This window comes from Trichechus manatus, unplaced genomic scaffold (assembly GCF_000243295.1).
Source record: "Trichechus manatus latirostris isolate Lorelei unplaced genomic scaffold, TriManLat1.0 scaffold00159, whole genome shotgun sequence".
Lineage (NCBI taxonomy): Eukaryota > Metazoa > Chordata > Mammalia > Sirenia > Trichechidae > Trichechus > Trichechus manatus.
In genome coordinates, this window is record NW_004444095.1 from 5,307,858 (window position 1) to 5,333,278 (window position 25,421).

The 25,421-nt window shown below is 38.5% G+C and overlaps 1 pseudogene; it reads right to left on the minus strand.

The window, feature by feature from the left end:
* Positions 1-536: 536 nt before the first annotated feature.
* Positions 537-2,292, minus strand: LOC101359842 (N-myc proto-oncogene protein-like; annotated as a pseudogene).
* Between the last annotated feature and the right edge of the window lie 23,129 nt (positions 2,293-25,421).

Genomic DNA, 25,421 nt, shown 5'->3' on the forward strand with positions numbered 1-25,421 from the left:
TATACAAAACATGTTCCTCAAACATTGAGGTATTACAGTACTCAGGTATGAACTTCCAGTCTTATATTGGCCACGAAAGTCTCCTCTCATTACTCAAGATATGTGCAAAAGGCAGCGTATCAGTGGTATTTACAGAAGTGTTCCCCATGGTTATCAAATGGCAAACCCTTTAAGCAACATCTGCTGGAACCTAATCACCATTTTGAAAAAGAAGGAATGACTGTCTATTGTTTGGAAACTTGGAACAAGGTGGCTTCAGCAGCCCCAAAGACTCTCAACTTTTCATGAACTTTGACCATATCTCTGAGGTGAGGTGGAAGAAACCCTTCAAGGACCGCCCAGCATTGCATTAAGGCAGCCCTGATCTTAAGATCCTGGCAGGACCCCCACTTGTCCTCCTCCCCACTCAGATCCAAACTCCAAAGGAGACTAATTTGAAAGTAAACCAACATTCTTAATGTCAACACAATATTTGTTTTAAAATAAATAAATCAAAATGTTCCAAGTGGTGGTGGCTATCCAGTTTTGAGAAACATTTAGCAAGTCCAAGCCTGTTCAATTTTCTTTAGCAACTGCTGCTGTCTTGCCTGCAATTTTCTTTTTCCAGCAAAAAGTGGTGCTCTTCTGCCTGAACGGAGTGGACATACTCCATGGCCTTTTTCAAAATGACCACGTTGGTGGCCTTCTCGTTCTTCACCAGCTCTGGCATGTGGTCCCTGAGTGTGAGGAAGCTGGACAACAGGTCATTGCATAGCTGGTGCTCCAGGATGTTGTCGTTAGGGTGGCACTCGCTGTCTTCTGAGTCAGAATTGCAGGGGCTTAAGCTCTCAGCCTTTGGGGGAGCAGTGCTCTTGAGGGGATGCGGGGACACCTGGCCTTCTTCTGGGGTGGAACATCCTCACTCTTCACATAGGGTAAGGGGGTGGCATAGTTGTGTTGCTGGTGGATGGGGACACAGCGTTTGAGGATCATCTCACCCGACTGAGCCCTCCCTGGGCCCAGAGTTGTGTTCTTGGGATGTACTGTGATGATGCAGTTGGTGACAGCCTTGCTGTTGGAGGAGGAGCACTGCTTTTCCACTGTGACCACATCAATTTCTTCCTCTTCATCTTCCTCTTCATCATCTCCTGTCAACTGCTGGGGATCCAGTGGTGATACTGTGAGGGGTTCTCCAGGTGGGCTGTGCAGGGGTCCTCAGTGGCTGTTTGTTTGTGTTTGTGCCTGTCTAGTATTAGCTCAGCTCCAATCCAGTTCCCAGGAGCCCCCGGCATCCACCGAGTGCATCCAGACAGATGACTGTCATTCAAGAATCAGTGTTTTAATCATTCATTTTTATCACCATTGCAAAAGGAACCGTGTCTTATTCAGAAGGGCAGCTGCTGTGCTGAGCACAGCACCTGATATCTTGCTTCTGGTGGCTCCTCAAAAACAGCTTGTTGAATGACTGATTGTTGTGACTTAAAAATTATATATGTTACTTTCTGCTTATAAAGAGAAGAGGGCACTTTGTTCCTGTGAGTAATATAAACCACGTCTGATTCTTAGTAATGGGCCATGTGGTTTTGCATAATTCCACTTCCGGCCTTGGTCAGGAACGTGGCATTTCAAAGTGCAAAGTACAGACGTATACTGGATTAGCCAAGGTACCTAAACACTTTTCATAACTAAAAATGCTCTAGTTTTAGTTTTTTAAGTGGAAACAATTAAAAGAAAACCTGCAGGTTCTGCCCTGGCTATTTTGCCATTTGCAAGTGGGGGCTTTGTTGTCCAGAACTTCATTCTGCCTTCTATGGAGCAGGTAATCATGACAAGTTGTTGCTCTTCTTTTTATTGAGCGCGAAGCACTCTCTTCTATAAGAGAGAAATATTTTTTCCATTATTTCTATCCATTTAATATTTTAGATGTTTGAAGGGCAATATTGTTATCTGTTTTGATGGAGTGAAAAGCACTGTAGTTGAACGCTTCACAAATTGCAATCCAGGAAAGTCAGTGGGGGACACGATGTCAGAACTAAGTTGAAATGGAAAGTCAGTGAGAAAACCTATGAGAAAGGTAAGCAAACATATGGCCTGGGAAAGGCAGGTTTACTCCCATTCTCCTCATGGCAGGTGTCAGCTGGTGGACGGTAGAATGTACACAAGAACACAGTCTCAGTTTTTAGGGACATAGACTTTTAGAGCTGGACGAACATGTGAAGATGGTATTCCTCTCATTCTGCAGAGTGATTTTCAAGAGGCTCAGCCACTAAGGAGGTAGAGTCGAACAGAGTACTTCCTCACCTTCTTAGACATGTGGACATTGGAGCCAAGGCAGGTCTGGAATCCAGATAGCCTCAGGCTAGCTGCTTGTTTGTCCAGTTAATTAGAGCTTTCTTTACTTCATGCAATGAGCTACCTGGATGCATGCAGACAAGCAGTCACAGTCAGCATATTGTCTGGATAAAACGGCCCATTTTTTCTGGAATGAGGAAGTCTCAGAGCAAACAGTAGGTAGTATGTTGGAGATGCTGAGGGTGCAGCAATCAACTAAATGGGAGAAGAAGGAGGAGGGATCTCAGGAAAGGCCTCAGTTACACTGGAGCACAGGAGAGAGGATCCTCACAACCAGACTTAGCTCGTTATTATGCACTGATTCCTCACAAAAAAATGCAACCAATTTTACTCAGAACAAATGAGTTACAATTTTAATCTGCAGAAATTGTGCCCTCATAGAATCACAGCTGCAGGGTTTCTCAGATCCCTGGGAGCACACTGCCTGGAAAGAACAAAAAATCTGTTATTAATAAAACTTGGGAAATTTAACAAAATATCCTACTTCCAGGAAAGCTTGGACTTCTATCAAAGCACTGAACCTAAAATCATAATAATATAAATCTCAGATGTTGTTAGCTGACATCGAGTTGACCCTCAAGTCATGGAGATCCCATGCATGACAGAAAGATCGGACATTACAGCAACATGAAAATCTCCACAGAGTGAGTTGTGGCTACACAATTAATGCATTGGCCAGGAACTGAACCCAGTTCTCCCACATGGAAGGCAAAAGTTCTTCCACTGAACCACCACTGCCTCCACAAGGCTTGAATGTTGTTATTGTTGTGTGTGTGCCATCAAGTTGATTCCAATTCTTGTTGTTGTTGTTAGGTGCCATCCAGTCAGTTCCAACTCATAGTGACCCTACGTACAACAGAATGAAACACTGCCCAGTCATTCGCCACCCTCACAATCATTGTGATGCTTCAGCCCATTGTTGCAACCACTGTGTCAATCAGTCTCATTGATGGTCTTCCTCTTTTTCATTGACCCTCTACTTTATCAAGCATGATGTACTTCTCCAGGGACTGGTCCCTCCTGATAACATGTCCAAAGTATGTGAGACGAAGTCTCACCATCCTTCCTTCTAATGAGCATTCTGGTTGTACTTTGTCCGACACAGATTTGTTCATTCTTCTGACAATCCTGGTGGCACAGTGGTTAAGAACTTGGCTGCTAACCAAAAGGTTGGCAGTTCAAATCCACCAACGGGTCCTTGGAAACTCTATGGGGCAGCTCTACTCTGCAGAGTCACTGTCGGTTGAAATCAACTTGACGGCAATTGGTTTGGTTTTTGGTTTTCTGGCAGTCCATGGTATATTCAGTATTCTTCACCAACACCATAATTCAAAGGCATCAGTTCTTCTTCAGTCTTCCTTATTAATTGTCAAGTTTTCACATGCATATGAAGCTACCATGGCTTGGGTCAGCTGCACCTTAGTCCTCAAAGTGACATATTTGCTTTTTAACACTTTACAGAGGTCTTTTGCAGCAGATTTGCCCAATGCAATACATCTTTTGATTTCTTGACCGATGCTTCCATGGGTGTTGATTGTGGATCCAAGTAGAATGAAATCCTTGACAACTTCAATATTTTCTCCATTTATCATGATGTTGCTTAATGGTCCAGTTGTGAGGAATTGTGTTTTATGTTAAGGTGTAATCAATATTAAAGGCTGTGGTCTTTGATCTTCAGCAATAAGTGCTTTAAATCCTCTTCACTTTCAGCAAGCAAGGTTGTGTCATCTGCATATTGCAGGTTGTTAATGAGTCTTCCTCCAATCCTGATGCAAAGTTCTTCTTCATATAGTCCAGCTTCTCGGACTATTTTCTCAGCACACAGATTGAATAAATATAGTGAAAGGATGCAACCCTGATGCACACCTTTCTTGACTTTAAACCATGCAGTATCCCCTTGTTCTGTTCAAATGACTGCTTGTTGGTCTATGTACAGTTTCCACATGAGCACAATTAAGTGTTCTGGAATTCCCATTCTGCACAATATTATCCATAATTTGTTATGATCCACACAGTCGAATGCCTTTGCATAGTCAATAAAACAAAGGTAAACATCTCAGTCAAGATCCATCTGACATCAGTAATGATATCCTTTGTTCCACGTCCTCTTCTGAATCTGGCTTGAATTTCTGGAAGTCCTCTGTCTATGTACTGCTCCAACTGCTTTTGAATGATCTTCATCAAAATTTTACTTCTGTGTGATATTAATGGGAAACCCTGGTGGCATAGGGGTTAAGAGCTGCGGCTGCTAACCAAAAGGTCAGCACTTCAAATCTATCAGGTGCTCTTATAAGGTTGGTATGAGTCAGAATTGACTCGATGACATTAATGATATTGTTTGATAATTTCTGCATTCTGTTGGCTGATTTTTCTTTGGAGTGGGTACAAATATGGATCTCTTCCAGTCAGTTGGCCAGGTGATTGTCTTCCAAATTTCTTGGCATCTGTCAGTTTGTCATACTGTGGTGGCTTATGTGTTGCCGTAATGCTAGAAGCTATGCCACCAGTATTTCAAATACCTGCGAGATCACCAATGATGGACAGTTTTCAGCTGAGCTTCCAGACTAAGACAGACTAGGAAGAAGTACCTGGCAATCTACTTCTGAAAAAATTGGCCAGTGAATGCCCCATGAATAGCAGCTGAACATTGTCTATATAGCGCCGGAAGGTGAACCTCTCAGGTTGGTCAAAATATGACTGGGGAAGAGTTGCCTCCTCAAGGCAGAGTTGACCTTAATAATGGGATGGAGTCAAGGTTTGGGATCTTCCTCTGCTGATGTGGCATGACTCAAAATTAGAAGAAACAGCTTCAAACATCCATACGACTCATAGCCACCCCATATGACACAGTAAACTGGCCCCATAGGGTTTTCTAGGCTTTCATCTTTATGGAAGCAGATGGCCAGGCCTGGGATACAAGGGTGTAAATCCTATAACAGAAGTCTTTCTTGGTTCCTCCTCGGACGTTCTGTAATCTCTGATGTTACATCTGCATTCAGTTTATCCTTCCAATATGTGATGCAATTCCAGTAGAAGTAACCCCATAGGTTTGTGTAACATTAGGCTACAAGAGTTCTCAAAGACAATGCATTAGCAATTGATAATCTTGGCATATTTATATTCCCCTTCCTCCTTTAAACTTATATTAGAAGTGAGTTGAAGTGTCACTGACTGATTAACTATTTAAAGCTGTATAAAGTTTTCCATACTACCTTCTGGACCGAGAGTTTTGTTTTTTTTTTTTTGCTGAGCATGTTAAGGCATATCAGCCTCTTTTATTTTATTTCAGCTATATTTTTTGTATTGTACTTTAAGTGAATGTTTTACAGAGCAAATTAGTTTCTCATTAAACAGTTAATACACATATTGTTTTGTTACATTGGTTGCCAACCTCACCATGTATCAACACTCTCCCATCTCAACCTTGGGTTCCCCATTACCAGCTTTCCTGTCCCCTTCTGCCTTCTCATCCTTGTCCTTGGGCTGGTGTACCTATTTAGTCTCATATATGTAGTTGAGCTACATGTATTATTATTTGTTTTATAGCCTGTCTAATCTTTGGCTGAAGGGTGAACCTCAGGAGTGACTTCATTACCGAGTTAAAAGGGTATCTGGGAGCCATACTCTTGGGGTTTCTCTAGTATCTGTCAGACCAGTAAGTCTAGTCTTTTTTTGTGAGTTAGAATTTTGTTCTACATTTTTCTCCAGCTCTGTCTGGGACCCTCTATTGTGACCCCTGTCAGCAGTTGATGGTGGTAGCCGGGCACCATCTAGTTGTGCTGGACTCTATCTGGTGGAGGCCGTGGTAGTTGTGATCTGTTAGTCCTTTGGACTAATCTTTCCCTTGTGTCTTTGGTTTTCTTCATTCTCCCTTGCTCCAGAAGAAGTGGGACAAGTGGAGTATCTTAGATGGCGCTCACAAGCTTTTAAGACCTCAGACGCTACACACCAAAGTAGGATGTAGAACATTTTCTTTATAAACTATGTTGTACCAATTGAGCTAGAAGTCCCCTGAGACCATGGTCCCCAGTCCTCAGCCCAGTAATTCGGTCCCTAAGGGAGTTTGCATGTGTCTATGAAGCTTCCATGACCTTGCCTTGGTCCAGTTGTGCTGACTTTCCCAGTATTATGTACTGTCTTACCCTTCACCAAAGTTACCACTTATCTATTGTCTAGTTAGTGTTTTTCCCTCCCCACCCCTCCCCTCTCTCATAACCATCAAAGATTGTTTTTGTGTTTAAACATTTTCATGAGTTTTTGTAATAGTTGTCCCATACAGTATTTGTCCTTTTGTGATTGACTTATTTCATTCAGCATAATGCCTTCCAGATTCATCCATGTTGTGAGATGTTTTGCAAATTCATCATTGTTCTTTATCATTGCGTAGTATTCCATTCATCTGTTGATGAGCACCTAGGTTGTTTCCATCTTTTTTCTATTGTGAATAATGCAATGAACATGGGTGTGCATATGTCTATTTGTGTGATGCCTCTTATTTCTCTAGGATATATTCCTAGGACTGGGATAGCTGGATTGTATGGTGTTTCTATTTCTAGCTTTTAAGGAAGCACCATAACATTTTCCAAAATTGTTGTACCATTTTACATTCCCACCAGCAGTGCATAAGAGTTCCAGTCTCCCCTCAGCCTCTCCAATATTTGTTAGTTTATATTTTTTTGATTCATGCCAGTAATGTTGGGGTGAGATGGTATGTCATTGTAATTTTGATTTGCATTTCTCTAATGGCTAGTGATCGAAAGCATTTCCTCATGCATGTGTCTGTCAGCCACCTGAATGTCTTCTCTGGTGAAGTGTCTGTTCACATCCTTTGTAGAGTTTTTAATTGAATTATTTGTCTTTTTGTTGTAGAGGTGTTGAATTTTCCTATAGATTTTAGAGATTAGACCTTTGTTGGATTTGTCATAGACAAAAGATTTTTCCCAGTCTGTAGTTTCTCTTTTTACTCTTTTGGTGAAGTCTTTTGATGAGCAAAAGTGTTTACTTTTTAGAGGATTCCAGTTATTTAGCTTATCTTCTGGTATTTGTGTGTTGTTAGTTGTGGTTTGTATCCTATTTATGATATGTATTAGGGCCTCTATTATTTTTTCTTCTATGATCTTTATAGTTTTTGGTTTTATACTTAAATCTTTAATTTTGAATCAGTTTTTCTGTATCGTGTGTGCGATGAGTCCTGTTTCATTTTTTTACTGATAGACATCCCGTTTTGCCAACACCGTTCATTAAAAAGACTGTCTTTTCCCGATTTAATGGACCCTGGGCCTTTGTAGAAGATCAGGTGACTGTAGGTGGATGGATGTACATCTGAGTTCTCGATTCTGTTCCATTGGTCAGTGTGTCTGTCGTTGTACCAGTACCAGGTTGTTTTGACTACCATAGCTGTATAGTATTTTCTGAGGTCAGGTAGTGTGAGTCCTCCTACTTTATTCTTCTTCTATACTGCTTTATTTATCCAGGGCCTCTTTCCTTTTCATACAAAGTCAATGATTAGTTTTTCCATCTCTTTAAAGAATACTGTATATTTGGATCAGGATTGCATTGTATTTGTAGATTGCTTAGGGTAGAATTGACATTTTCACAATGTTGAGTCTATCTATCCATGAGTACAGTTTCTGCAGAGTAATCAGAGCTTAGTCTTATTGTTTACCCTCTGTATGTGGTTTTTCATTTTTCTCGAGCTCCTTCAGGATTCTTTGTCTTTGGTTTTAGCCAGTGTGATTATGATATGTCTTGGTGATTTTATTTTGGAGTCTATCCTATATATGATTCTTTGATCTTCTTGGATGGTCAGCTTTTTGTCTTTCATGGTATTGGGGAAGCTTTCTGTCAGCAAATCTTCAGTGATCCTCTCTGTGTTTTCTGTTTTCTCCCCCTGTTCTGGAACTCGATCAAATACACATTTTTTGCTTTTGATTGTAACCCACATGGTTCTCAGGGTTTCTTTATTTTTCTTCATTCTTTTCTATGATTTTTCCTGAAACTGATATCCAAGAGTTGTCTTCAATTTTGCTGATGCTGTTTTCCATTATTTAAAATTTTCTCCTAAAACCTTCTATTGCACTGTTCATTTCTGAAATTTTGCTGTTGTTTTTTTTTAATTGTACTTTAGGTGAAAATTTGCAGTTCATGTTAGTTTCTCATACAGAAATTTAGACACACATTGTTATGTGACTAGTTGCTCTCCCTATAATGTGACCACACATTCCTCCATTCCACCTCAGATTTCCTGTGTCTTTTCAACCAGCTCCTATCCCTTTCTGCTGTCTCATCTTGCCTCCAGACAGGAGCTGCCCATTTAGTCTCCTGTATCTACTTGAACTAAGAAGCACACTCTTTATGAGTATTATTTTATGCCTTATAGTCCAGTCTAATCTATTTCTGAAGAGTTGGCTTCAGGAATGGTTTCAGTTCTGGGCTAACAGAGAGCTTGGAGGCCATGTCTTCTGGGGTCCCTTCAGTCTCAGTCAGGCCATTAAGTCTGGTCTTTTTACTAGAATTTGAGATCTACACCCCACTTTTCTCCTGCTCCATCAGGGACTCTCTGTTTTGTTCCCTGTAAGGGTGGTCATTGGTGGTAGCCAGGAACCATCTAGTTCTTCTGGTCTCAGGCTGATGAAGTCTCTGGTTTATGTGTCCCTTTCTGTCTCTTGGGATAATATTTTCCTGTGTCTTTGGTGTTCTTCATTCTCTTTTGCTTCAGGTGGATTGGGACCAATTGATACATCTTAAATGCCGCTCGCTAACTTTTAAGACCCCAGACCACACTCATCAAAGTGGGATGCATAACATTTTCTTAATAAACTTTGTTAGGCTAATTAACCTAGATGTCCCCTGAAACCATGGTCCCCAGACACTTTTCCCTGCTACACTGTCCCTCAAAGTATTTGGTTGTGTTCAGGAAACTTCTTAGCTTTTGGTTTAGTCCAGTGGTGCTGACTTCCCCTGTATTGTGTGTTGTTCTTCTCTTCACCTAAGACAATTCTTGTCTACTATCTAGTGAATTCCTCTCTCCCTCCATCCCCACCCTTGTAACCATCAAAGAATGTTTTTTTTCTGTGTTAACACCTTTGGTCGAGTTCTTATAATAGTGGTCTCATGCAATGTTTGTCCTTTTACGATTGACTAATTTCACTCAGCATAATGCCTTCTAGATCCATCCAGGTTATTCGATGTTTCTTGGATTTATTGTTGTTCTTTACCTTTGCGTAATATTCCATTGTGTGAATATACCATAATTTGTTTATCCATTTGTCTGTTGAAGGGCACCTAGGTTATCTGAAATCTCGTTGTTTACCTTTTGTTTTTCTAACCGCTGTTTTTGTATGATTTTTAGTTGTGAATTTATTTTGACATTTTGTTCCTATATTATTTTCCTGAATTCTTCCATAGCTTTGTCTGTGTTTTCCCTGACTTTGTCTGTATTTCCCATGATTTTGTCTATTTTTTTCCTTATTTTTGTCTGCATTTTCTTTCATTTTTTGGTAAGCCCTGAATACTAGAGTTTTGAATTCCCTATCAGGTAGTTCCAGTTCTTTTTCTTTTACCTGAAGGTTGTCTGGTTTTTTTTTTTTTGTTTTTGTTTGTTTGTTTGTTTTTGTTCCTTTCTGGAGCCATCTTATCCTTTTTTGAATATTTTTATATGTTTTGATATTGTCTGCTGTCTTCAGGACATTCAGGAATTATTTTGTTTATTGATTTTACATTTGTTTGTTTTGTCCTCCTTTTTTATTTGGTTACTTCTGGGCAGGCAGGCTGGGCATGCTTTGTTGCTTTCTCGTCTGTGGGCTTGATAGTTCTCACCACCTTGTCCAGGTGGGCAGGACTGGTCGCTCAGCTATATTGCAACAGGGCTGGTCTAGTGGGAGGGGGGAGGGGCGAAGATGGATTGTTTTCAGCACTTACTGGTGTCAACTGGTCTGTCCAGGGGGGGCAATGCTTGGTGAGGTCCAGTGGTCTGTGCTGGTGACACTCAGGGATGCAGCTCTCTGCACGTGGTGCAGATAGGCAGGAGGGAAGGGAGAGGATGTGATGTGTGGAGTTAAGTGGGTGAGAGAAAGAAGAGAGTGAAACAGAAGCAAAAAAATGAAGGGAAAAAAGAAAAAAGTAAATAAAACGGTGGCATGAGAGGCTTCGGAAGGTGGGGGAGTAGCAGACTTGGTAAAGCCATGTGCTGGCAGCTCTCTAGCCAAGTGATGTGGCACAGCTCTTCAAGAAGGGCAAGGATGGCCCATGGGGCTAGGTGGGCGGGAGAAAGGAAAGGAAAAAAGAGAGAGAGAGAAGAAACTGAAAAGAAAAAAAATGACACTGAGGGAGGCTGTCAGTGGGGTGGCATGGACCTGGGGAGGCCATGTGCTAGTGGCTTTCTAGCTGAATGGTGTGGGTATGGCACATGGCTACCTGGGCAGGAGAAAGGAAAGGAAGGAAGAGAGAGATAAAGGAGAAAGGAAAGGAAGGAAGAGAGAGATAAAGAAGAAAGGAAAAAAAGTAAAAAAAAAAAAAAAAACAATAAAAACAACAAAAATGCCTCTGAAGGATCTACCCAGTGTGGGCAGGGTGGACCCAGGCAGAGTGAGCTGGTGTCTCTCTGGGTGAATGACCATGGTCCATGGGAAAGTGATGGAGGCCTAGCAGAGGGAAGGGGGGTGGGGTGGGAAGCGTGTACCCCTGGTTACCGGGTGCTCTGTCTCCCATTGGGAGCTCCGTGAAGTTGCCATCCTACACTCTCTGTCTACCCTTCTTGGTAGCTGAGGTCCAGGATGGTGAATCGATGTGTGTTGGCTAGTAGGGGACCTCCACTCTGTAGCTCTCCTCGTTCTCTGTTCTCTGTCAGTTTCTTATTTCATTCGGTGCTTGACCAAATTCTTTATCCTTTCATTTGACACTTAGGGCTCCAGGATTGACTTCTGTGTCTGTTTTACTTAGTTTTTCGGGTCTTTGCTGTAGAAGAACAGCATGGTACTTCTGTCAAAAGTGTCATGTTTGGGTCAAGAGATTAAGTCCTTTCTAAAATTTAATATAGTTCAAAAATTTATAAAACTAGACCAGAATTCCTAAATAAATACATATTTAAGCTGTTATTTATGCTTGGCCTCTTAACAAACCACTCTAATATTAAGTATTACTTAATAAATGTAAATATGTTTGTTTAGTGATATAGACTCAGCTGTAATTTAAATTGGAGCTCTTTATTTCCTTATGCAGAAACCATTCGTAGAAAAATAAAATCTAATAGAAAAATAAACCAGAAGGTAGTGATGCCAGGAATCACTTAGGCCCCAACCTTCAGTGAAGCCCTTTGGGAATGTTCAACACTACACTAATGAAGTTGAGTTTGTGAGACGGATGGGCTCTGGGACAAGCACGGACAAATCATTCCCTCTTCCAAACCCACACTGCTATGTCCATCCCTGTGGGAATATCCTTTATAACAAATTCCTCCTAACATTTGTGTGTCTTTTTGTTTGACCCCAGATGAGAGCATCTACTGTTCTTTAGCAGAATCCACAGTACAAATTAACTATTATTATTTTAAGCCACTGAGGTTTGGGGATTATTTCTTTCTGCAGCACAAACCAGCCCATCCTGACAAATTCAAACACCTTCCATGTGCAAAAGATGTATCAATGAAACTTACATTCAAGCTAACAGAGGTTCTTACATTGGAAGCCTAGTTGGGCTATGGATTTCCTGAGTTGATTCCTTCCAATTTTATTACCTGCTCTTTTCCCTGTCTTAAAGTATAGTGAGTTTTATAATCGTACACATGAATCAGTCAATGCATGTTAGGATATGGAACAATTCTAATCTTCCTTCTCTAGGTCACTGCCTTGAACATTACACAGCCTGTGAGTCTCTGTGCTGATGCCTAGAGTGGCATTTCTCTGACAGCTTCTCAATGGTCTGTGAGCCTGTAATCACTGGACTCATTCCAGGCATTCATGTCACAAAATCTCCTGACAAGACAAACACTGAGTGGCAGACTTGTTTGCAGCTGAAAATAGGGGCTGGGGTTAGAAGTTCAGGAACTCAATGATTCTGCTTTGTACTTGCCTTGGTGCACAGAAAGGTGTGACAGGTGCACTCACTGGTTTTAAAAGGGGAAGGGCTCCTGCCCTACTGCTTTTCCCATCTGAGATTCTTTCCTCAAACTTAAAGTATACTAGTCAGGAGCAGAAAGCTGCTTTTCTCAAGGAATTATCAGAACACTTGTTCTAGGAGCTTTCTAGAAACTGCACAGCTAAGTACATGGCTTTGTAGGCAAGGACCATCTCAGCTCAAAGGCCTGCAGTGGGCTCATTCTCAGCCATCACACAGAGAGCTGATTGTCCATGCCTGGTCTAAATTGCTTTCTGGTCCTTTGTGCTTAGTGTTTTTACATTATTTTCTTATTTTTTTCTTTTTTCTCTCCTAAATTTATACATTTGATGTGCCAAAATGAAGGAGAGGCCGCCTGTCTACCAGTTTAACTTTAGTAATTCTTTCTGCTGCATAATGGAGACACTGTAGAAAATAAATTGGGAGATTCATGAGACATGATCTGTTCAGTAAACTCGTGCTTTTATTTCTTCCTGGGACTCAAGGAAAAAACACACTCAATATAATTAAATAAAAATTTAACTCATTATTTTCTCCAAGACTAACCCCTCCTTTTATATTTCCTGACTTAGTAGAACTGTTTTCCTCCAGATAAATACCAGACACTAGCCATGAGAAGAAACAGCTGTAAAATTTCATTAATAATCGGAACGTGGAATGTACGAAGTATGAATCTAGGAAAATTGGAAGTTGTCAAAAATGAAATGGAACTCATAAAGATCGATATCCTAGGCATTAGTGAGCTGAAATGGACTAGTATTGGCCATTTTGAATCAGATAATCATATGGCCTACTATGCATGGAATGACAAATTGAAGAGGAATGGCATCACGTTCATTGTCAAAAAGAACATTTCAAGATCTATCCTGAAGTACAACGCTGGCAAGGATAGAATGATATCCATACCCTTACAAGGAAGACTGGTTAATAGGACTATTATTCAAATTTATGTACCAACCACTGGTGACAAAGATGAGGAAATTGAAGATTTTTACCAACTTTTGCAGTCTGAAACCGATCAAACATGCAGTCAAGATGCATTGATAATTACTGGTGATTGGAATGTGAAAGTTGGAAACAAAGAAGAAGGATTAATAGTTGGAAAATATGGCCATGGTGACAGAAATGACACCAGAGATTGCATGATAGGATTTTGCTAGGACGACACACTCTCATACAACCATGAATAGGGTTTTAGTAGCTTCATGTATATTTTTAGGGAAATTAATTTTTCCTCCTCTGGGAAAGCATAGTCAATGAGAGCATGTAATGAATATATGTAAAGGATCTTGAAATATGTACCATAATATTTTATAATTGACTTAGGGGTGCTAATAATCAAAATAGTGATTGTAATCATATGTGAAACGTATGTTATATTAATAGATGAACCAAGAAATAATGAAACAAAGGACTTTAGATAAATTATTGGAAAACTATGAAAGTATCTATGGAAAATTATAATAAAAAAATCTTTCTGCAGAAAACTCACAATCAGGACAGCTGACAACTAGGATCAGTCTGACAAGAACATCTACAGCTTCCTGATGTGTTAGAGAACAACGGGGTCTCTACCTGAGAAGGTAAAATCCTTTGACAGAAAACCTTGCTGAAACTTCTTCTCATTTGATTCAAAAATAGTCATAAAATGGAATTTGTAAAACTTTCCACTGAAATTGCCAATAGAGCTGTAAGTTTGGAATAAACCTCTAGTAATTTATGATGCCTGAATACCAGTCATTCTTCCCAATGGTAACATGAAACTATGATCTAGATTTCAAAATACAAATGAGTCTAATGAGAGTTAATATTCAGGAATAACATAACTTTGGAAAAGTTACCATTTGATGTCTTTGGAAGGCAACTGGGAAACAGTGGAAAACTACTGGACCAGATCTCAGCTTGAATTGGAGCTCCAGCCCTCATCAGATATGTGACTTTGGCTAAGTCACTTAAATTGTATTACTTTGTGTAACAATTTCTCAACATAAAATAGGAATTGTTGTTGTTGTTCTTAGTTGCTGGCGAGTCAATTTCAACTCATGGCAACTTCGTGCGTGTAGAGTATAATTTCTCCATAGGGTTTTCAAGGCTGTGACCTTTTGCAGACTTGTTTTCAGAGGTGCCTCTGGATGGGTTCGAACCACCAACCTTTCGGCTAGTAGTGGATTACTTAACCATTTCCACTACCCAGGGATTTCTTAAAATACGTATAATCATATTTAATATGATTGTTGTAAAGATTAAATTGTGCCACATGCGAAAGTGCTTTGTAAATATCACTGAGTCGTTACCATTACCGTTACCGTTACCATTACCCATTGCCGTTGAATCGATTCCAACTCATAGGACAGAGGAGAACTGCCCCATAGAGTTTCCAGGGAGTGCCTGGTGGATTCGAACTGTCGACCTTTTGGTTAGCAGCCATAGCACTTAACCACTACGCCACGAGGGTTTCCCAGTGAGTTGTACAACTGTTATATAGTAATACTAATTGTCTTAACTCCCTCTTACTGTGATTTCTGATATATAAGTCGTATATAAAGGGTATATCCCTCACTAGCTGATTTACTTCTATTCAGCTCAGTAGCAGTTAATTCTTCAAATTTGAATCACTGCAGAGCTCTGATTCAGTCATTAAAATGGCTGATCTGAATCAAGGTGTCATCTTGCTAGTTGTAGCTTTCATCTTAACAAGCAATTAGGATCAATTATGTAGTCATCTATTTGATTGTTTGACAACTGAGACTTTCTATAACTAAAATAATTGCCTCAGCTGTGTTTTTCGTCAATCCTGTCATACTGTATAAATCCCAACATCATTTTAATGATTTTTTTCCACTGAAGAGAGTTAAAGTATACATGACTAAAATAACAACAAAAGGTAAGCAAAAGGCTTATCCTATAGTCTACAATACGTGTGTCCTGAGGGGAAAAAAGAGTGATTTTATATCAAGCATATTCCAGAAGCATAAATAAACTATCAAATCAAATAGGGGTCATTCAAAGGCAGGGAAAATATACTGTTGGACAGTCAACAATCAAAATGAAGCCAAGCCACAAACAAACCTATGAGTTGATTATGCATAGGAACTAGGACAAGGATTTGAAGGCGTTAATGAAGAGTCAGAATTCAAAATGAGATCTGTGAAACTGACATTAAATATAACTAAATTTTTATCTTGTCTGACATTCATTGTGATTATTTTGTGTGTAAGAGCCTGGCTCCAGCAAATCAGCAGCACAAATAAAGGCTTTCTTTGCCCTCTGCTGCTTCTCTTCCACAAACCTTATATGCATTTGTGGGAGTCCCTGGGTGGTGCAAATGGTTAAGCACTTGACTGTCAGCTGGAAGGTTGTAGGTTCAAACTCACCCAGAGCCACCTCAGAAGACAGGCCTGATGATCTGCGTTTGTTCAAATCCTGCGTTATCCTCATATGAATTCCTGACTTCTCAGGGTAGCTTAATGCCTTACACTATAATCTATTACTCTTTGCCTTCCTCCTCTCCCCGTTTTTGGGGAACTACTTACTTATTTAGGAACCCTGGTGGTGCAATAGGTTAAGTACTCGGCTGCTACCTGAAATGTTGGAATTTGAAATCATGTGACTCCATGAGGGAAAGACCTGGCAATCTGTTCCTGTAAAGATTAGAGTCTAGAAAACCCTATGGGACAGTTCTACTTTGTCACATGGTGTCAACTATGAGTCAAAAATTGACTTGATGGCACCTAACAACAATAGTTACTTATTTTAATTATTTGCTATGGAAATTTTTGAACACACACAAGTATAGACAAACTAACATAATGTACACAGAGCAGTGTCCAACTCGCTTGCTTTGGACACATCATCAAGAGGGATCAATTGCTAGAGGAGAACTTCATGTTTGGTGAAGTTGAGGGCCTACATGGGAGTGGGAGGCCCTCGGTGGGATGAACTGGCACAATAGCCTCAATAATGGACTCAAACATGCTGGCTATTGTGAGATAAGGCAAGACTGGGCAACGTTTTGTTCTGTTGTACATAAGGTCATTGTAAGTCAGAATTAACTCGATGGCAGCTAACAGCAACAACATACACTCAGGTACCCATTCCTCAGCCCTAAAAATCATCATTCTATGGCCAATCCTGCCCCATTTACACCACATCTACCTCCTCTTTACATCTGTAAATTTATCAGTTTGCATCTCTAAAAGACAATTTTTTTTAGAAAAAGCTATAATCACAATACTAATTCTGCACCTTAAATAAAATTAGTATATTTATGTTATCAAATATCCAGATACTGTTCAAAATTATAATTGCTTCAGACGTCTTTTTTTTTTACGTTTTGTTCAATAAGGGTCTAAATGACACCTGTATACTTTAATGATTAATATGCCTTTCAAATTCTTTAAATCTATGTTTCCTCTTCATCTTTTTCCTTCATTTCACATACCATTTCATAATAAAATAATCGAGTACTTACTAAGTCCCAAGCCCTCAGGGTACCTCTTCATGTATGGCTTCCAATCCTTATAAAAGCACTGTAAGTTGGACGTTGATACCCTCATTCTCTTTGTTTCAAACATAGGGGTGTCTGACTACAAAGCTTGCATTCTTTCCATGATACTATGCTCCTTCTAATTTCACCTCCAAAGTAACACAAATGTAGCAAAACCCACATCTTTACTTCTAAATACCCCTGCCATGCAATTTTCTCTCACAGTCATGCTTTTTTGCAGACAGAGGAGAAAACTAATGCATTTATTAAGATAAACTAATCCCTGTCAAGGATTTTAATGAGAATTTAGATATGGAGTGGTACTTAGCAAACACCATTATGGATTAATTAATAACAAGTCAAGTCAAAATCACCTCATTTCTTCTTTTGACAGGGTTCATTCTTTACTAGACTGATGGATGAGGAGGAAGAGTACAGAAAGATGGTATATGAACCTCATTAAGAATTTTTATAAAACCTCTCACAATATCCTTCTGGTATGTTAGTAAAATTATCTATATTCGAAGAGCCTAAACAAATTACATAAAAAATGTTTGACAGATTGATAATGACTATAAAGACAGGGTCAAATATTCAGCTATATCTGAAAAACTGAAAGACAAAAGAGACAGGGCCGTGCCAAAGTTTAAATAAATAGAGTGTGAATGATACAAGACTCAGATCACAACTGCTCCTCTGCTAGGTATGGCTGCTGACAGCCTTCTAATCACATTCTCTGCATGTACTGTTTTTAAGGGCTCTTTGGTCATACAGTGGATGCATTAGTCAGAGTTTCCTTATCTCGGTAGGGGAGACACTTTGAGGCAGAGATTTCTTCAAGGAACAAAGATCTGACATCTTATATATGAGATGGAATAATAATTTGAGATAGCACTGTATATAACATCATATAACATAATGTGTAAGTAATAACCTGTAGAGGCCATATGGTATAATGGATAATGGAATAAGATTGTAGTTATATTACCTATATTCATGCCCCAGTTCTACCACTCACTAGCTGTATGACCTTGGGTAAGGTACTTTATCACTCTGCCTCAGTATTCTAATCTGTGAAATGCTGATTATAATACTAGTGTCAACCTTATAGGGTTTTGAGGAGGATCCAATGAGTTAATAGAGGTAAAAGTGCTTAAAATAATGTGACTACATAGTAAGCATTGCATAAGCATAGGGAATTATTATTATTGGTATCTATGAGAAATGGAAAATGTGACTGTTTTTATTGGGAGATAATTTTCCATGGGTCTTTCACATTTCTCTAGACATTTTACAAGCAGAAGCACTTGTTCACAGCTACGTACTCAAACATGTCTTCAGGGTGAACAGCCTTGGAAGACAGAGATAACGTCTCTTGCCCAGACAAAGATGAGGCATTCTTATTGTCCATTATAAAAGAATTGGGTTCACTAAGCTCAATATTCCTCTCCTGTAATGCAATTTACAGATGTCACCTGTCCCTCTTCAATCACCCGGTGGGAATTGGAGATCAGGGAACCTCTGCAAATGCTGATGTGCAGGCTACTGCTATTGCTGTGAGGAATAAACTATACTTTGTCTCTAATCCAGGAGTCTCATGTTTTCTGACAGCATCCATGAAACTGTGACAGGCTACCTTGTTAGCTTGCAAGTTGGGTAAAAGCTCGGATCCTTCACAGTTCTTGACAGTTTCTGAAGATGGAATCCGGTTTAACAGGTTCAAATTCTAATTTTAATGTGATCTTCAAATCAAGTTTATTGTAGACAATTAGTAGAACCCATGTTCTTAACTAGTTAAAGGGAATGAAAACATAATGAGGTTCAGAGTTTAAGTTGTGAAGACTCTCTAAGGATTTTCAGTTCAGATTTTGGTTCAGTTATGGCTAATAGCAGCCCTGGTGGCACAGTGGTTAAGAGCTTGGCTGCTAACCAAAAGATCGGCAGTTTGAATCCACCAGCTGCTCCTTGGAAACCCTATGAGGCAGTTCTACTCTGTCCTATAGTGTTGCTACGAGTTGCAATTGACTTGATGGCAACGGGTTTTTTGGGTCTTTTGTTTGTTTGTTTGTTTATGGCTAATAAGGTCTAGTTGTTAGAAGTGGTTTCAATCATCCAGGGATAGGAAATGCAATGTCATAGGAAATAAGATGGGAAAATTCTATTAGTCTAAAATACAGAATTAAAACATAAGACAAAAAAAGCCCTTATGCCTTCTGTGACTATAACATTTATTAAGAAGATGTAATTATTCCCACTGTCATGACTGAGGAGTCCCTGTGTTGCTCAAATAGTTAAGCACTTAGCTTCTAATCCAAAGATTGGTGGTTCACCCCGAGATGCCTCAGAAGAAAGGCCTGGTGATCTACATATGGAAAATCCACCATTTAAAACCCTATGGAGCACAGTTCTGTTCTGACACACACGGGGTCACCAAGACTCAAAATTGACTCAATGGCAACTGGTTTATTATGATTGAACAATCCTACAATAAAACCATATATAGGTATAGTAAGGCAGGCACAGTTAGTACAAGATAAAACATGTGGTACAAAAAGTAAATCAAGGAGGAAAGGGAAAAAAATCTGAAAAGCATGACTAAGTAAATATTAACTTTAGTCTATTATGGTATAATGAAAAGTGAAGGACTAAAGTTTGTGCTTTGACTCTCTGTTAAACCATAGCCTACTATTTAGCTTTGACTTTGGCCTTGGTCTTCGGAAGGCAGAAAAGCTGATTGTCTGATTCAACATAATTTCTGGTATCCTTAAATTTCTGCCTGATGGAAAGTCCATGACTGCAAAAAATTACCATTGAATCTAATCAGCTGAGCCCTGTCAATAATACCCTCAGGGATATCAATTGAATTTTTTGTTAATTCCTTGACTATTCACTTTTAAATATCGGTAACCATTAAAGATTTAATTTCATGTGAATGTATTATTTTTATGTCTTGATATTCTATCAGTTAGTTGAGATATACAGGTATATTTATCATCCTAAGAGTGAAATGCTGCAATAATTAACGACGATTGTGAAAACTGTTAACTTGATATAAATAGTTGTATGATAAATAATTAGAAAAATTGGAAGTTCAGTGTTTATTAACCAGACAATTTAAAATGTCTTTTTAAGACATCAATGTTTATAGGATTTTAAATAATAATACAAGGCACAAACATAGTGATAGATTATAAATACAGTTTTTTTTTTTTTTTCTGGTGGGCTGGCACGCATAGCATTAAATAAAATAAGATTTAAGAAGGATACTTAACATTGAAATGCGTATTTTATTTTACTAGGCCATGAATTGTTCAAGAGAAAAAGGCCTACTTATGCATTCTTCAAATCTTGAGAGGATGACTTAAACATAGCATGTTCACTTTACCACAACAAACTTACATTAGTATGAATAATTCTATAAAATCATATGCACTGGTGATGAATTTTGAATCCAAAAGTAAAGATAAACAACAAGACTGTGACTTAAAGAGAAAGTGTTAGATAAAAATGAGGCTCTTTACATAGCTTTTATTCTCCTTAAAGACATTTCAAAGCAACAGGCTTTAGAAGAAAACTTTCAGTAGTTAATTTCTTACAGTTATGTCTTTATGGGGGCTAATATTTTTTTAAAAATTTTATTAAAGTGATTGCTGTAGACTGCCAATATTTTCCCATAACTGAAGGTAAAGGATTTTTTTTTAAACATTGAAAAGATTTGTTCAACCGATGAATTCTAGATCTAAAATTCCTTCTAGAAAACATCTTACTGAACAGCTTGTGGGATGGCTTTAATGAAATGGCATTATGAATAGCTACTAAATTTTCAAGTCTCTGTCTAGGAACTGTAGAGGAGACAAGTCCTGACTTTATTTAGTCACTAGAAAGAAAGACAACAACAACTTATTGATAGCATTCCCCACAAGTGGTACCCTATACCAGCAGAGTTGGCCAGAAAAAAATCTTGTTCTTCTATTGATGTTAGTGAAAGTGTCTACCTAGTATCACAGATGTGAAGCATAGTGACCACCAGAGCAATCTAGCAAGGGATTGTCCTGAGAAATAGTTGTTCCCTCCTCTGTAGGGTCACCATGAGTCAGAATCAACTGGACGGCAACGAGTTTGGTTTTTATTTTATAATATCAAAATTTTCTATTTTAATTACTAATTTGAATAATGATATTATAATTTTTTTTGTCATAACATTTCAGTTTCACTGTTAAATACCACAGTTTTATCTCTTGATGGTGATATTTAGATTAAGCATCAACTTCATTGAAATATTGATTTTTAATAGTTGGTCATTTGGTGAAAATATGAATTAAATAAAATAATCAATATATCACATTAATGTGTGATGCTTAAAAGGTATAAGGAAATATTTTTAAATACTATTTAAAATGTCAGCCATTTACCATATAATATCCTGGTGAAAATTCAGCTAGAAAAACCTTCACTGAATTTTTAAATTTTTACTTTAAGATAATTATAGATTCACAGGAAATTGCAAAGATAACACAGAGAGGTCCACTTACCCTTCACTCAGTATCCCACAATGGCTACATTAAATATAATTATAGTACATTTAGTCTCTGATACATTTTGAATTAATTTTCATGTGAAACTTAGGACAAAGTTAATTATGTATTTGCATGTATGCTGTGGATATCCAATTTCTCCAGCACCATTTGTTGAAAAAACTGTCCTTCCTCCATGGAATTGCTTTTGCACTTTTGTCAAAAATCATTTGGCCAAATTTGCTCCAGTGCGTTTGTGTTCTCTATTCTATTCCATTGATCTGTGTGGTTATCCCTCTATTGGTACACATCAGTCTTGTTTACTGTAGCTAAATAATGAGTCTTTGATATTGGGTCAATGGCTTTTTCCCACTTTATTCTTCTTTTTCAAAATTGTTTTATTCATTCTAGTTCCTTTGCTTTTCCACATATCTTTTAGAATGAGTCTGTCCATAACTGGTAAAAATCCTTTCTCGGGTTTTGATGGGAATTGCTTTAAACCTTGGAGAAAATTGTCATACTTACTATATTGAATCTTTCAGTTCACAAACAGTATGTCTCTCCATGAATTTGCTCTTCCTTGATTTCTCTCAAGAAGTTTTGTAGTTTTTAGTATACAAGTCTTATACATGTATATAGATACATATACACACACACACAAGTCTTGTACATGTGTGTATATATATATATATGTATTTGAATTATTGTAAATGGATTGTATTTAAAATTTTCTTTCCACATATTCATTGCTGTTGTTGTTAGGTGGCTTCAACTCTGTTCAGACTCACAACGACCCTATGTACAACAGAGTGAAACACTGCCTGATCCTGCGCCATCCTCCTCACAATCATCGCTATGTTTGAGCCCGTTGTTACAGCCACTGTGTCAATCCGTCTTCTTGAGAGTCTTCCTCTTTTTCACTGACCCTCTACTTAGCAATCATGATGTCCTTCTCCAGGGACTGGTCCCTACTGATAACATGTCCAAAATAGGAAAGACGAAGTCTCATCATCCTTGCTTCTAAGGAGCATTCTGGCTGTACTTCTTCCAAGACAGATGTGTTAGTTCTTCTGGTAGTCCATGGTATATTCAGTATTCTTCACCAACACCATACTTCAAAGCCATCAATTCTTTTTTGGTCTTCCTTACTCATTGTCCAGCTTTTGCACACATGTAAGATGATTGAAAATACCATGGCTTGGGTCAGGCATGCTTTAGTTCTCAAAGTGACATCTTTGCTTTTGAACACTTTAAAAAGGTCTTTTGCAGCAGGTTTGCCGTTTGCTCTCTGGACTGCTGCTTCCAGGGCGTTCATTATAGATCCAAGTAAAACAAAATCCTTGACAACTTCAATATTTTCTCCATTTATCATGATGTTGCTTATTGGTCAAGTTGTGAGGATTTTTGTTTTCTTTAAGTTGAGGTGTAATCCATATTGAAGGCTGTAGTTTTTGCTCTTCATCAGTAAGTAAGTCCTCTTCACTTTCAGCAAGCAAAGTTGTGTCATCTGCATATCGAAGGTTATCCAATCCTGACACCACATTCTTCTTCATATAGTCTGGCTTCTCGGGTTATTTGCTCAGCATACAGGTTGAATAAGTATGGTGAAAGGATACAACCCTGACACACACCTTTCCTGTTTTTAAACCAAGCAGTACCCCCCTGTTCTGTTCAAAGGACTGTCTCTTGGTCTATGTACAGGTTCTGCCTGAGCACAATTAAGTGTTCTGGAATTCTCATTTGTTATGGATTGAATTGTGTCCCCAAAAATGTATGTCAACTTGGCTAGTCTGTGATTCCCAGTATTGTGTGGCTGTCCACTATTTTGTGATCTGATATGCTTATCCTATGTGTTGTAAATCCTAACCTCTATGATGTTAATGAGGCAGGATTAGAAGCAGTTATGTTAATGAGGCAGGATTCAATCTACAGGATTAGGTTGTATCTTGAGTCAATCTCTTTTGAGATATAAAAGAGAAGCCAGCAGAGAGGAGAGAGGCCTCATACCACCAAGAAAGAAGTTCTGGGAGCAGAGGACATCCTTTGGATCTGACGTCCCTGCGTTGAGAAGCTCCTAGACCATGGGAAGATTGGTGACAAGGACATTCCCCCAGAAGCCACAGACAGAGAAAGCCTTCCCTGGGAGCTGGCACCCTGAGTTTGGACTTCTAGCCTCCTAGACTGTGAGAGAATAAATTTCCCTTTGTTAAAGCTATCCACTTGTGGTATTTCTGTTATAGCAGCATTAGATAACTGAGACATCATTCTTCGCAATGTTATCCATAATTTGTTATGATCCACACAGTCGAATGCCTTTGCATAGTCTATAAAACACAGGCAAACATCTTTCTTGTATTCTCTGCTTTCAGCCAGTATCCATCTGACATCAGCAATTATGTCCCTTGTTCCATGTCTTCTTCTGAATCTTGCTTGAATTTCTGGCAGTCCCCTGTTGATGTGCTGCTGCAACCATTTTGGAATTATCTTCAGTAAAATTTTGTGTGTTATATTAATGATATTGTTTGATAATTTCTGCATTCTGTCAGATCACCTTTCTTTTGAATGGGCACAAATATGGGCACAAAGAATCGTAGGAGACTTTAACACACCACTTTCAATGATGGACAGAACAACTAGAAAGAATATCAACAAAGATATAGAAGATCTAAATAACACAATCAATGAAGTTGACTTCATAGATATATACAGGACACACCACCCAACAGCAGCTGATTACATATTCTTCTCCAACCCACATGGACCATTCTGCAGAAGAGACCATATCTTAGGCCTCAAAGCAAACTTCAATAAATTCAAAAACATCAAAATAATACAAAGCATCTTCTTTGATCATAACACTATAAAACTAGAAATCAATAACAGAAAGAACAGGAAAAAAATTAAATACATGGACACTGAGTAACACCTTACTTAAAAACTACTGAGAATTAGAAGAAATTAAAAATGAAATTAAAAAATTCCTAGAATCAAATTAGAATTAAAATACAACATACCAAAACCTTTGGGACACAGCAAAAGCAGTGCTCAGAGGAGAACTTACATCAATAAATGCTCACATCAAAAAAGAAGAAAAGGCAAAAATCAATAGCTCAACCCTACTACTAGAACAAATAGAAAAGGAGCAGCAAAAGAAGTCCACAGTCACCAGAAGAAAGGATATTATAAAGATCACAGCAGAAATAAATGAAACAGAAAACAGAAAAACAATAGAAAGAATCAACAACACTAGAAGTTGGTTCTTTGAAAGGATCAATAAAATTGACAAACCATTGACAAAAAGAAAAAATGAGAAGATGCAAATAACCAAAGTAAGAAATGAAATGGGTGACATTTACAACAGAACCAATTGAGATGAAATGTATCATGAGAGAATATTATGAAAAATTATACTCCAACAAATTTGAAAACCTAGAAGAAATATACAAATTTCTAGAAACACTGCACCTAACTAAACTAACATGAATAGAGGTAGAAAATTTGAACAGACCCATAACAAAAGAAGAAATTGAAGAGGTCATAAAAAACCCCCAACAACAACAACAAAAAAAAAGCCCTGGCCCAGACAGCTTCACTGGAGAATTCTACCAAACATTCAGGGAAGAGTTGACACCAGTTCTACTCAAACTACTTCAGAACATAGAAAAGGAAGGAATATTCCCTACTTCATTCTATGAAGCTGGCATAACCCTGATATCAAAGCCAGGCAAAGACACCACTAAAACAGAAAATTACAGACCAATATCCCTCATGAATACAGATGCAAAAATTATCAACAAAATTCTAGCCAACAGAATTTAACAGTATATAAAAAAATAATACATCATGATCAAGTGGGATTCATACCAGGGATATAAGGAAGGTTCAACCTTAGAAAATCAATCCATGTAATTCACTACATAAATAAAACAAAGGAAAAGAATCATATGATCATCTTAACAGATGCAGAAAAAGTATTT